General features: G+C 39.8%; 1 long non-coding RNA gene and 1 pseudogene across 1 annotated transcript; both read right to left on the reverse strand.

Annotated features, from left to right (window-relative positions):
* Positions 1 to 2,226: 2,226 nt before the first annotated feature.
* Positions 2,227 to 4,678, reverse strand: LOC111339406 (uncharacterized). The gene is made up of 6 exons (XR_015995843.1): positions 4,513 to 4,678; positions 3,444 to 3,524; positions 3,124 to 3,298; positions 2,858 to 2,918; positions 2,539 to 2,605; positions 2,227 to 2,382 (listed from the first exon to the last, which is right to left on the reverse strand). It is a non-coding gene; the product is annotated as an uncharacterized LOC111339406 (long non-coding RNA).
* Positions 4,679 to 8,518: 3,840 nt separating this feature from the next.
* On the reverse strand, positions 8,519 to 9,450 carry LOC148715805 (uncharacterized; annotated as a pseudogene).
* Between the last annotated feature and the right edge of the window lie 3,327 nt (positions 9,451 to 12,777).

Raw genomic sequence — 12,777 nt, forward strand, 5'->3', positions numbered from 1 at the left:
GATAGTTAAAAGTGAAAATATTAAATAAAAATGGCTTACCTTATTCCATACGTGTCTTGCTTGCTCCTGGTGTCGTTATTTTACCGATTTCACTTCATTTAATCGGTTTTATTTTAAATCCTGGTTTAAGAAGAGAAAACCAGGATTAAAAGAAACCCGCTTAAATCAAGTGAAATCGGTAAAATAACGACACCAGGAGCAAGGAACACTCGTATAGAATAAGGTAAGCCAAATTTATTTAATATTTCACTTTTAACTATCTCTATGGCTATCTTGTTGAAAATCCCATACAAATCCTTATAAATCGATATGCAAATTGTGTGGTTCTCAACGAGAGCTTGGGCCGCCTGTGCCGTAACGATTACAAAAGCTGACGTTTCGAGCGTTAGCCCTTCGTCGGAGCGAATAGAGGAATTGTGGGTTGCGTGTGCTTTTAAAGGCAGAAAATGGAGCTACGTTATTGGTAGGAACATGGCAACGAGAAAAACACGAATAAATTAGTGGAATGAAAAGCGTTCGTTGATCCCTGTGGGATTTAGACTGCCGGTTTGAAAGATGAGCTTTTGTTCAAGAGTTTTACGGCTTTCCGTGCTACCTAGTGTAAGGAAAGACCGCAGATTGCCATATGTTGCTTAGAATGATTAGGTAAATTAAAATGTCTAGCGACTGGTTTCGATGTGTCCTAGTCATTCCTTTCCACGTCTCGAAGGTGTTCTCGGAATCGGTCACCTAGTCTTCTGCCTGTTTCGCCGATGTATATCTTTTTTTAGATTACATTGGCGGAGGTGCACGTGAAGTGATCGGTGATCTAAATGGATCGTTTAGGTCCCGACCGCGCCCAACTTATTGGGCCGTTCAGGCCCAACTTGTTGGATTGTTTAGGTCCCCACCGCGCCCAAGTTATTGGTCGACATTCAGCAATACAAACGTCGCATAAGGAAGATTCCGACCGCATTCCATTCACTCTCACGTTTCACCCTCACAACCACTCAGTTAAATCCATCATTCTTAAAAACTTAAAATTACTTCAAAACGATCCAGAGACAAGTACTATTTTTTCGCAGCCTCCGCTCATTTCATTCAAACGCGACAAAAACGTAGGCAATTTTTTGGTCAGAAGTTCTTTTCAGACTAATGACCAACCAGGCAATTATAAATGCGCTCGTGCACGATGCAAAACGTGTCCTTTCATTCAAGACACTGATAAAATATCGGGACCTAAACGATCTATTAAGATCACCGATCACTTCACGTGCACCTCCGCCAATGTAATCTATTGCATAACTTGCACTCATTGCAAAAAGATTTACTTCGGCGAAACAGGCAGAAGACTAGGTGACCGATTCCGGGAACACCTTCGCGACGTGGAGAGGAATGACAAGGACACATCGAAACCAGACAACTGAAACAAATAATTCAAATTGAAATTAACATAAATAAGAATCCCAACTGACCGAAGGCAAACCAGTTGGCTACATTACAAGCATGAACGGGGATTTGAAACTCGGGGCTACCGTGAAACAAATCCAGATATAGTGGCCGGGGTGGGACTTGAACCCGGGAGCGGCGGATCGCAAGTCGGACACGCTGACCACTCGACCACGTTGCCTTCGTTAATTTCCCATAAACGAGATTACTGTGTGGTGGATGTCCTCCCCTGGGGTGGGATGGGTGGGATATTGAGCGCACTTAATTTGGAGCCTCGCTCTGTTGTGCGATCCTCACCACACTCTGATGAAAGTGATTAAAATAAATAAAAAGCCCGAGTAATGAAATCCAGAGAGGTCTTTACTATAGAAGTTCAACCTGGTATCGTCTCGGTTGATTTTATTTCTGTTAACTGTATACTACACTCTTGAATAAAAGCATCCGTGTTAAAATAATGGATAAAAGAACTCTTCGCAAACTAAATATCTCGTAACTAACCCTCACATCTCGTAAATATTTCTCTGGGAGAAGTATTTTGGTTAAATAAATCAGAACAAGGCAAAAACTAATACTTTCTATAAACTAACTAATTCAAAGATGACCTTCATTTTTCGCAAACATATAATGTTACTCACACTTTCCTGTCCAAGAGTGTCGGTTACAAAATGAAGCTTTTTCAAACGGTTTCACGAAAGCTCAGTGATGCCTGCTTTTCTTATATAATTACCCTTTAACTACAACCAATCGATTTAAACGCATTTGATATTGCGGTTTGCTATTAGATCTGACTGGCCACTTCTACGTCCTCTTACTTAGTTTTCAGTGACCCTTCTTTTGGTTTCCTTGCGAAAATGGAGACTGGAGACATATTCCCAACGTAGTCACGTGGGCACACAGAGGTTCCTTCATCAGCTTCCAGGCCTCATCTGTTTCACCATCTTCCTCATCATATTTCTGAACAAAAATTACAACAAAAGAGTTCGATTGAAACTGCTGAAACAGATGAGGGTGAGCGCAGGTAAGTAGGTCTTTTCGAAAGCCTATCTGTTGTTTATAGGAGACAGGCTGATGGCAGGAAACAGAGGGAATTTATAAAGGAATAATTGTTACCGGATCGCATTGAGTTTCTCTTCCACCGACTCTCACGGATTGCGTTCTTCACTGAATTCAAGAAGCTCTAGAGACAAAGCCAAGATCAAGTCTAAGAACATAAAGAACCTTACCAGCTGTTAAGGCATAAGAATGCAAAATTATTATGTTTCCTTTTTCAATTGTGTATCAAACTGAGTGGATGGCCTACCTCAGCTCCAGAGGGTTAGAAAATAAGAAACAAGATTATAATAAAAAACCTTGAGCTTTAATTTCAGGTTGCTACATACTTAAATACAAGTGGCCGGGAGGCAGTCCTATTCAAATACTTCACACATACCTTGCGCGAGTTTCATTTCGCTGATCCAGTCACCCTCTTTGTAATACTTTACACGCAAATTCTGCATATAAAAGAAAAATATAAAACTAAATCAAACATTTGGCTCATTCCTCAGTTGCAGAGGAATGCAAGTATTCATGAGCTCCTACTTTTCCTGCCAGTTTGTTTTTCCCTGACGGTCACACTTACATGCAACACTAACGCATGCTGCCATTTAGCGTTAACCACGAACGCTGGCGTGCACTAACAGTGTTATGCTTACTTACCAGGAAAGGAAACCTTTCCATGCGAGTTACCTGTAAAATACGATCTACATCGTATTCTAAACGAGCGACTTTCTTAGCCAATGTGTAGGTTGTACTCATCTGCGCAATGAGAATGTTGAAAAGAATCACAATCACAGTCCCCATGTAAGTCATCATCAACAAAATAGAGAGCCAGCTGCCACAAAAAAATAAATGGTGGGTTCTCATGTCGTTAAAATCACTTTTACGTTTGGTGCAATAAAGTCTTCCGACGGCAATGAAATCCAAACAAATCAAAGGAGAGGAAACATTTTCGACTTGTTAGAGAAATTTCAACTTACTTGAGATTTGAGTAGTCGGCAGCTATTGGTCGCTGTTCAAACAGTGCACGAAAGCCTCTCAATAACACATCTCCGAGGTCACTAATGTTAAGAGAAAAATATCTTTAGGCTAGGCTAGACTGCAACACATAAGCCGTACTGCCACACAACCCGAAGTCTGCGCTCGACAGCCGGGCGTGTAAAAGCTACAAAAAAGTGAACGGTTTATTAGGGCTAGATTCAACGTGACTGAGGTTGAATTAGAATTTAAGACATTTCGTTAAGCTTCCTTTAGCAGTAACACTTTTGCGGTGTTACCATATACATTTGATTCAACCGAAAGAACGCACTACGAAGGTTAAACAATCAAATGACTCAACAGTAGTGTTAAATAAACATATTTCACAAAGAAAGTATAGGACACACCTAAACTGTTGGTTTCAGTGGAGTAACAGAGTGATAAAGACAAAGCACCACAGAAGGAAAGAAAGATCACAATAAAAACTGCCATGGATCTCGTGACGTCATGTAAAATGATCTTAGCCAGGGCATGTGTGTATAATCCTGTTGTCCTAGAAAAGATCAATGGCTTTGTTAGATCAAAGAAACAGATTTACGAGGCACTGAAATATCAAAATCCTTCGCAAATAACAATAATTTTCGATAGTCTTCCAAGAACTTTTAAGGGGGGATAGAGGCAAGGTCATGCATCTCCATGGCAACCAAGAGGCCGTTTACACCAAGCTTTCCATGAGCTTAAAATGTTTCAACATTACATTCTACCTCTTCTTGAACTGCTGATGAAGAATAACATAATAAATTAATGATGATTATGGCACTTTCTTCTCTAGACAATTTTTTCGTTCACTGAGAAACTTTTTGAAAAAAACTTCTGAGAGCCATCATCATGTTTCCAAAATGGTAGATTTGGTAATGCTGCTGCACTTCTTTGTAAATTTAACCTTTGAGGATCTATCACTAAAAACTAAAATCAAAACCAATTACATGAGTAAAATTCACAAAAATGATTCCCAACATTAACATTCCTTATTCTAATCTGGAAATGTTCTGAAGAAACCTTTCAGTTTACCTTGTCAGGCACGAAAACTTAAAGATCCTCAGGAAGTTGAACAAGAAAGCTTAAGATGCCACCAGCCACTGAGCTTTACTTTGTGTGTACCGTAAGGGTATTATACACAGGATCAGCAGCAGGCCAAACCAGTCAAACAGGGTCATCCACTCTGTGAAGTACGAGTCCCCCTCTCTAAAAGAAGTCAGACAAAATAAAGGTTTTCATTCAACTGATTAATCCCTGTGTTTTTCACCCTCACCAAGGTCCCACCAATTTTCTATAATCGAACCACACACCACCTACAATTCTTCCATTTAATTTGACATAAGGACGAAAGGCTTATGCTCAGAATTGTTTGTGTTCTAATTAACTCCACCTCTAAACTACTCTGAAGTCTTCCTTCCTAATCTATATGAACTTTTGCGAGGAGTAAAATGTCCTGATATTTGATAAAACATTATGGTGTCTTAGTCTGATTTCACACTCACTTGCATTGCATACTTACATTCTCATTTCATTAATTTCTTCACACATGTAAAAGACCACCAACATAAGGGTGAAAATCTCACAAAACCCACGGAGTGAATCTGCTTCACCCCCATACTGGGTGGGGTCCACTGTTGTGGAAGCATGCAGCAGAGAATGTGACAAACACAGCAAGAAGGTCACATAAAATGCTGCTTGAAGGCTGTGGAAATAACGTGGAAAGAAGGTGTAAGGAGTAAACTTCAAATTGTATTTGTAAATTTTTATGTCATACACCACCACTTTCATAAATGGCTGCTGGATTGATATTGTTTTGTTTAAATTCAAATTAGCCTCACTATAGCCTTGCTTGAGATAATGCATTCTTTGGAATTTTAAACTGAAGAACAAGCCCAGAAAGGCCTCAAATTAGCCTCACTTACCCACAATTCCTCTATTCGCTCCGACGAATGGCTAACGCTCGAAACGTCAGCTTTTATAATCGTTACGGTGGCCAATTTACCATTTCAACTTTGTTGATATATCCAAATTATTTCGTTACCCCCACCGCCGCAACCCCAAACAGTTTCTTTAGAAACTATCAGCTTTTATTCATGGCTACTGAAGAAATGAGTTCAGTCACCACTTGGTCTGCGCTACAAAAAGTTAACTTTGAGCCCTGTTAAAAGAAAGACAAGTAGGTTCATTCATGCAAACCGATATCAACTTACCAGTTGCTCAAGTCCACGAAGTTTACCGGGATCGTCTTTGTATCGTTCGGATGTGGGCCACTTTTTCAACATTAAAAGTGTTGGATCCTCACAGTCCAGTTCACCGCTTTCCTTGTACTTCCGAATCCATTCTTCAACACGAACTTCATCCATAGCTCTGTTCCATAACAACCCTTTATTCTGCATTTCATGAATCTTGATAAAGGGATCAAGCTAATGGTCAACAAAATATTTAACATATCGCAAAATACTTTACAGAAAGCTGAAAAATAAATTACAAAACTCGGCATTTAATATATATATATCTATATATTTAAAATTCATTACCTTAAACCAGAAGTCTTCGTCAAATTCATCTCCCGTGAAATCTTGCTGATAGTCACGACATCGATCAATTTCACGATCATGCTGATCTCCTGGGGACGTTGCCTTTTCCAGCTCGCTCTCCTTTACTCATTCCTGGATCTTTTAACACTAGCCACATTGAAGTTATATGTACTAAACATAAACCATCTTTTGGGTAAATAAATGGAACGTTTTTGCAAGCAGGCTCTTTTTGTTAGTCAGTACCTCAACAGTCGGACGCACACTACAAGAAAGCCAAGTCATCCCCATCCTCGGAGACCTAGGGGCTGTGGGTCGATTTCAAGTTGGGGCATGAAGAGCCCCTGGGTCTCCGAGGATGAGTCATCCCCAGGAATTATCCACTTTTCAGTTGAAAACTGAGTGGCCACTGGGCACTAGTTTGGGCTAAGATTATAGCCTCATTTTCAAAGCGAGTCCTAGTGCTCATCGTATGTTGTATATTGTATATTGATAAAATGTTTTCATTCATATGTAAATTAAAATCATTTTCACAAGAATGGTTGAGCATTAGGCCTCGTTTTGAAAAAGGGCCAAATTAAAGGTAATTCGGAAATGGCCTATACTTTGCCACGAGCCTTTGTAAAGTAAAATTTTAGAGCTTAACTGAACACACAAATAATCCATTGCATAAACTTTCCCTTTCAGAGAAAAATTTAACTACAGACCAAAGATTGCTGTTACATGTAAATCCAATACCTTTGATTAGCTTGGAATTGTCTACGTAGCACCGCTAATGAAGGTAAACGTCACATGGTAAACAACTCTAAAAATATCTAAAATCAACGCGGGTGGAAAGTTGTGAAAGACGTGTAAGAACGTGATCGCTACGTGCGATATCAAAGCCAGAGTGATTTAATTTTTTGTGAGAAATTCCAAACTCCAAAAGTGAGGCATGAGCCCGAGTTTTGGCCGGCACTCCCTCCATTGTGCTTCAACTATTTCGAGGTGCTTGGAAAATCCGATCACAGTAAACCCTTCACATGGTTAATTCTTTCACCTACAGTTCACAATTAATTTCACTTGCATTTAACGTATTTGCCTATCGTATATATCAGAGTAACAGCAAAGGATTTTTCACTGCCTCGACGACTGTTCTTGTCGGCGAGTAATTAGAGCATCTGAAGGAAAGTGGAGTTAGCTATTTCGTTTCTATCTCCAAACTCAAGTACATGTCCAGAATGAAATGCTCATTGTTTTTGTTTACTGAAAGCGATAGCAAGAAGGCATGGCGTCTTATGAGTTATTTTCAATGTAAGCTTGGAAGGATTTCAGAAGTGAGAAGTATCAAGAACATTTTGGTGAGGGAACAAGATTTCAAGGAAGTACTGAGCGACAGTGAATGTGTTGTGTTGGTTGGGACACGCCAAGCTTTGTCCCTCATCCAAAATAAGCAGCAAGAAAAATACGCCGATTACATCACATTTGACGAGAAAATTATGCATGAAGAGTTCACAGAGAATAAGGAACTAGTCAAGAACAGACTCCTCATCGTTAACTTCATGGAAAGAACCGAGAATGACTGGATACCGAAAGGTTTTGATGAAAAGAGAAGTTTTCATCTAGAAGATGGAAAAGTTCCTCCCGATGGAACTCCAACATTGAGCCACCTGGAATATCGCATAAAGAAAATATTGCTTGGAGATGACTTTTTGTACTGAGCTTAAGGACCATGATAATTGATTGTACTTGTTTGTGATGATACCTTTTTCCTAATCGATAGTTTAAATTTGAACAGTGCGATGGTACGTTACACCACTGGCTTGACTGTGTGATTAAATGAATAAATTGTATTAAAGGATGTTTCAAGGAGACCTCAATTTTAAAAAAAATATTTACGTCCTTACATACACAGCTTCTGAACAGAGGGGGGTAGAATAAATTGAGCAATGAACGTAAGTCTCACATTCTTTGAATTTCCTATTCATGGTCTTGAGGAGTTAATGTTTGTCTGATTGTGTCATAAAAAAAAAAGTCAAAGATATTGGCATTTTATGTGTTTTTTTTTGTAGGCATTTATCGTGGGTGTCCTGATTAATCTCTGTTCAGAGCTACCAGATCCAGTTCCTCATCATACAAATAAAAGGAAAAACTGGTTTAGCATCCATAAGGCTTCCTTTCTATAACGAGCTTACAGAACACAGTAGTAGCGCATAAGATTGAGCATAAGAGACCATGAAAGTGAAATGGTAAACCTCGCTTCCAGGGTCTTTCTTCTTCCAGTACGACCGTAACTGCGCGGGTTGCGCGCATCTTGTACCCAGATCTCGCGCCACCGAGTGATTGTCGCTCTCAAGGCGGGACACACAAATACTGTGGCATCAAATATATTACGTTATTTGCGGTGTGGATAACTGCGATGAAGAAATCCTTGCATATGTTTTCTATTTTCTAATCTAAAGCCGTACAGATTGGCTTCAATGGTGCACTTTATTGGGTTTGCAAAGAAAGGAAAGAAAATAATATATGATCTGCGCACGAGAACTTTACTTCCTCTTCAAGTTTACTTTCTAGAGAAATAACAATGTAATTATTTCGCAAGTACCATGGAATCTCATTCGTCCACTTTGTAGCCCTACTAGGTCAAAAAACAGAAAATAGAAGGTTTTGGCGCAAAGTCCTTTCTAAACGTATAAAAACAGGTACAGCGGGCATTCAGATTCTTCAGTAACCCTTATGGCAGTTGAATACTAAAACCTTCGCCCATTTTGAAAGTCTACTTCAGTCTTTGCCAATTCGGCTCTCCTTGAATTCGTTGAGATTTTATGATACTGTATCTCATGTCTCTGTCTCAAAATTACACGCGAGTTTTAGTCCAGTCACGCAATCCTCAAGATGGTCCAAGAAAGGATTTCCTCTCTGAATTTCTTCACCTTGCAGATTAAATATTCTTCTTTCATCCAGACCAGTTGGAATCCAATCATTCTTGGTTCTCTCCGTAAAAAAAAACTATCACCAATCTGTCCACAAGTTCTTCGTTTCCTGTGAACTCGCCATGTATCACTTTAACGTCGAAAGGGGTCAAATCATCTTCGATTTCTTGGCGTTTGTTTTGAATAAGAAACGATGCATGACGAGATCCTGTCAACACAACACAGCTGCTGCGAGAAAGTTCTTTTTTAAAATCCTGTTCCTCTGCCAGAATATCGGTGACATTTCGTAGATCTGCCACTTTTCGCAGCTTACCTTGTAAGTAATCCTTAAGCTGTTCAGCTTTAGCGCTGTCGCTTTCAGAATACAGGAACAAAACGCATTTCATTTTCAGTAATGAGCGTGTGGACAACTGAGACAGATAAACTCTCTCCCGCGCCACCCTTGGGGTAAAGGGAAGAGACGGCTCAATCTCAGACTATGAGATCACATCATTGTGTGCACTTTTTTAGAGGTGTGCATAAAAGTCAACTGCTTCGACATTGTAAAGGGAAACCTCACCAGGATCTTTAAATCAGAGTCCGTCCGCGAAACTGCGATAACAGCTGTCTAGAAAATTACAAGTAGAGCCCGGCAAAGCTACCGTCTTTACCCATGTATAATACGCACTTTTTTTTCCATAAAAATAGCCATCAAAATTGCGGTGCGTATTATACACGGGTTCCATTGTTTGTCAGGCACGTTTTAATTTGCACACGTTAAAAACATAACAAAGAAAGTAACAAAATCCTACCAGTGATTGGTTGTCAGTTAAATAATCTATCAAATAGATTACTTTCATAAATGGCAGCCGGATAATATTCTTTTGTTTAAATTTAAATTAGCCCTTCTGGCCTCGTTCTCCAATGCAAAATTCAAAAGAATACATTATCTCAAGCGAGGCTAGAAGGGCTAATTTAAATTTAAACAAAAGAATATTAATCCGGCAGCCATTTATGACAGTGGTCTATGAAACATTTTCAATTTCGATCCACTAATAAATCAAAGTGACTTTTTAAGAAACAGCTGATCGAAGAAAACAACATGTGAGATTGTGACAATCTACCCTGCGAGCAGAGCCTTTTTAACCCGTCCTCGAACCTTGGAGGGTTAAAAAGAAGAAAAGAAGAAAAGAAGAAGAAAAGGTTCTGCTCACAGGGTAATCACAATCGTGATCATGGCTACAAGACTTACCACTGTTAAACGTCAAAGTTGCAGTGTGTCCGACAAGTTGAGAATTATCCAGTTTGCAGAGGAACATGGCAATCGTGCTGCCGAGCGTGAGTTTGGTATTCACGAGAGTAATGTTAGACTCTGGCGAAAAAGTAGAGAAAAGCTCGAGAAGTTGCCTCGACTGAAGCGTGCTAACCGCGGAAAGACAGCTACATTGTTTATTTTTAATTATTGACTTATCTATTTTTCAACGGCCGTGAAACTAAATAATGAACAGCAAATCATTCATCAAATCATAGGTTAACATGGTCAGCGTCCCTTTAATCGAGATCGCGATTATTCATTAAAAGGGTACAAAGAAAATATAGCAATGCCATAGTCAGTCTGCCATTTACACAATTTCAATTCCGGGAAAGCACTGCTTACCGAAAGCGATAGGCTCTTCTGTCAGAGACAGGCCTCCCTCATTCCTCCTTAACAGACCTTGCACATGGGTTTTCCAGCTTACCTTTCCGAAGAGCGTACGAGTTCCGAATATACTCGAAGATTAACCAAAGATTATCTGAAGGTTTTCGAAGTTACCCGAAGATCCCTGAATTTTTCAAGGCCTGTTTTTAACTTAAAACAACTCCGAAGATTTTCTGAGTGGTGTACGAGCTCAGTGCATATACTCCGAAGTTACTCGAGGATCCGGCCTGAGGAACAATAGAACCCCATAAACATGGTCGAACACCTGTGAGGAATTAAGAAAACGCTGAAGAATCTACTTTTATGTTAGTTACACGGAATTTGTGATGGTGAATTTTGTCTTAGCCAAGTGAAAAGTGCATGGATATTGGGTAAATTCAAATCAGTTTGTTTCCGGTTGGATAGTTAACCACCCCGATATCCCACTCCTTTTTCCTCATCCGAAGAACAAAGAAAGATCGAAAACGCAGGCCTTGTGAAGACTTGGCATGTGGTAAAATACGCTAGTGACGCCATTGTCTAAAAATTGATCGCGAAATTTTTTTTTGAGTTAAACTTGAGTTAATAACTTGAATTTTGAATAAAAATATCAGATCTACAGCCACAGCATCAGACGTTTGCCCTCACCAGCAACGTGTCTCACGTGGCCACACCAATGGGAGGGGGGGGGGGGCTGGCCAAAATCATCCTTTTGGATACCCAGGGCCGTTACCACAGTCATTCAAAAGGTTAGCCAAGAAAATGGAACAGTCCACCCTGCAGTTGAACGTTAATTCTACTGAACTTGAACAAGTAAACTCGCATAAACTATTAGCTGTCACGATTGACAGCCAGCTTACTTTCGACCAACATGTTGAAAATCTATGCACGAAGTTATCGCAGAGAATTGCCGTGCTGCGAAAAATAAGACGCTTTTTGCCCATTGATCAAAGGAAACTTTATTATAATGCTATGATCAAGCAGACAATGCTTTATGCATCAACCATATGGACATCTTGTTCTGCTGAGAATTTGCAGAAAGTCTTTAAACTTCAGAAACGCGCGGCACGTGTAATCCTCGGAGCTGACACTAAAGCGAATAGCGTACAACTGTTTAGGAAATTGGATTGGGTTCCATTCTTTCATGAGGCAAAAGTCATGATAGGTCACTAATGGTGTACAAACGATTGTCTGGGGACTGTCCACCTTATATGTCCCAAATGCTCGTAAGAAATGCAGACATAAATGAAAGATCAAGCAGACATGGACAACTAAACCTCGTCTGTCCCCGATTCAAACGGGAGTCAGAGGGAGGTAGGTCTTTCACAGTATCGACCTCACGCCTCTGGAATATCTTACCACTGGACATAAGAATGAAACCTACTATCAAATGTTTTAAGAAGGCCATGTTAGATTTTTTTAAGAATAGTTATAAACGATTAGAATATTTTATCTTATAGTTTTTATAAACTTTGTAATTTTAGATTTTTAGCTCTTGATCTTTTTCCATAAATAATTAGTTTTTAATCTTTTTCGATAATTATTTGCAATATATTTTAAGAGGGTCACTGGTTTGTCAGTTTTATACTGTTATGTGTTTTACACTCTTTAAATAAAGTTGATTATTATTATTATTATTTACGACATCTATGTTTAGCCAAAGGCTGTCGCCGGCGATGTCTTCTACGCAGCAGCATTCGTTTAGCGGTATGCGTCCACTCCAACCATCCGTGCCCCAAGGTTTTCCTTTACCGCTGAAACCCATCATTCCTGAATCTTCTAATCCTTTCTTTTAAATGAAGCTAAAAGGAAACATCTCAAAATGTAACGGATGTGAAGATAGATAGATAATAATCTTTAGACAGGGTGCGTTCTCACAGAAGTGGTTTTCAGAGCGGCCCTGTAATTACCCACCCAACCCACCCCAGGGAGGACATCCATCACACAGTAATCTCGTGCGTGGGAAATTAACGTCTCCTACCCCAAATCTGCAGGAGACGGGACCTTCATTTATTCGTCCCTATCCGAGAAGACTAGAATATCTAACCATTTCTTGATGTTAGAGAAAGGAAGCATATTCTTCTCAGATAGTTTTAAGACCCTGAGTGTTGGTCCGGCCGGTATTGAACTCCCGACCTCCCGCACAGCAGTCCGGCGCTCTCCCAATTGAGCTAACCAGGCGGCGGTAAAGGAA

The sequence above is a fragment of the Stylophora pistillata genome, unplaced genomic scaffold, assembly GCF_964205215.1.
Source record: "Stylophora pistillata unplaced genomic scaffold, jaStyPist1.2 SCAFFOLD_4717, whole genome shotgun sequence".
In the NCBI taxonomy this organism is placed as follows: domain Eukaryota; kingdom Metazoa; phylum Cnidaria; class Anthozoa; order Scleractinia; family Pocilloporidae; genus Stylophora; species Stylophora pistillata.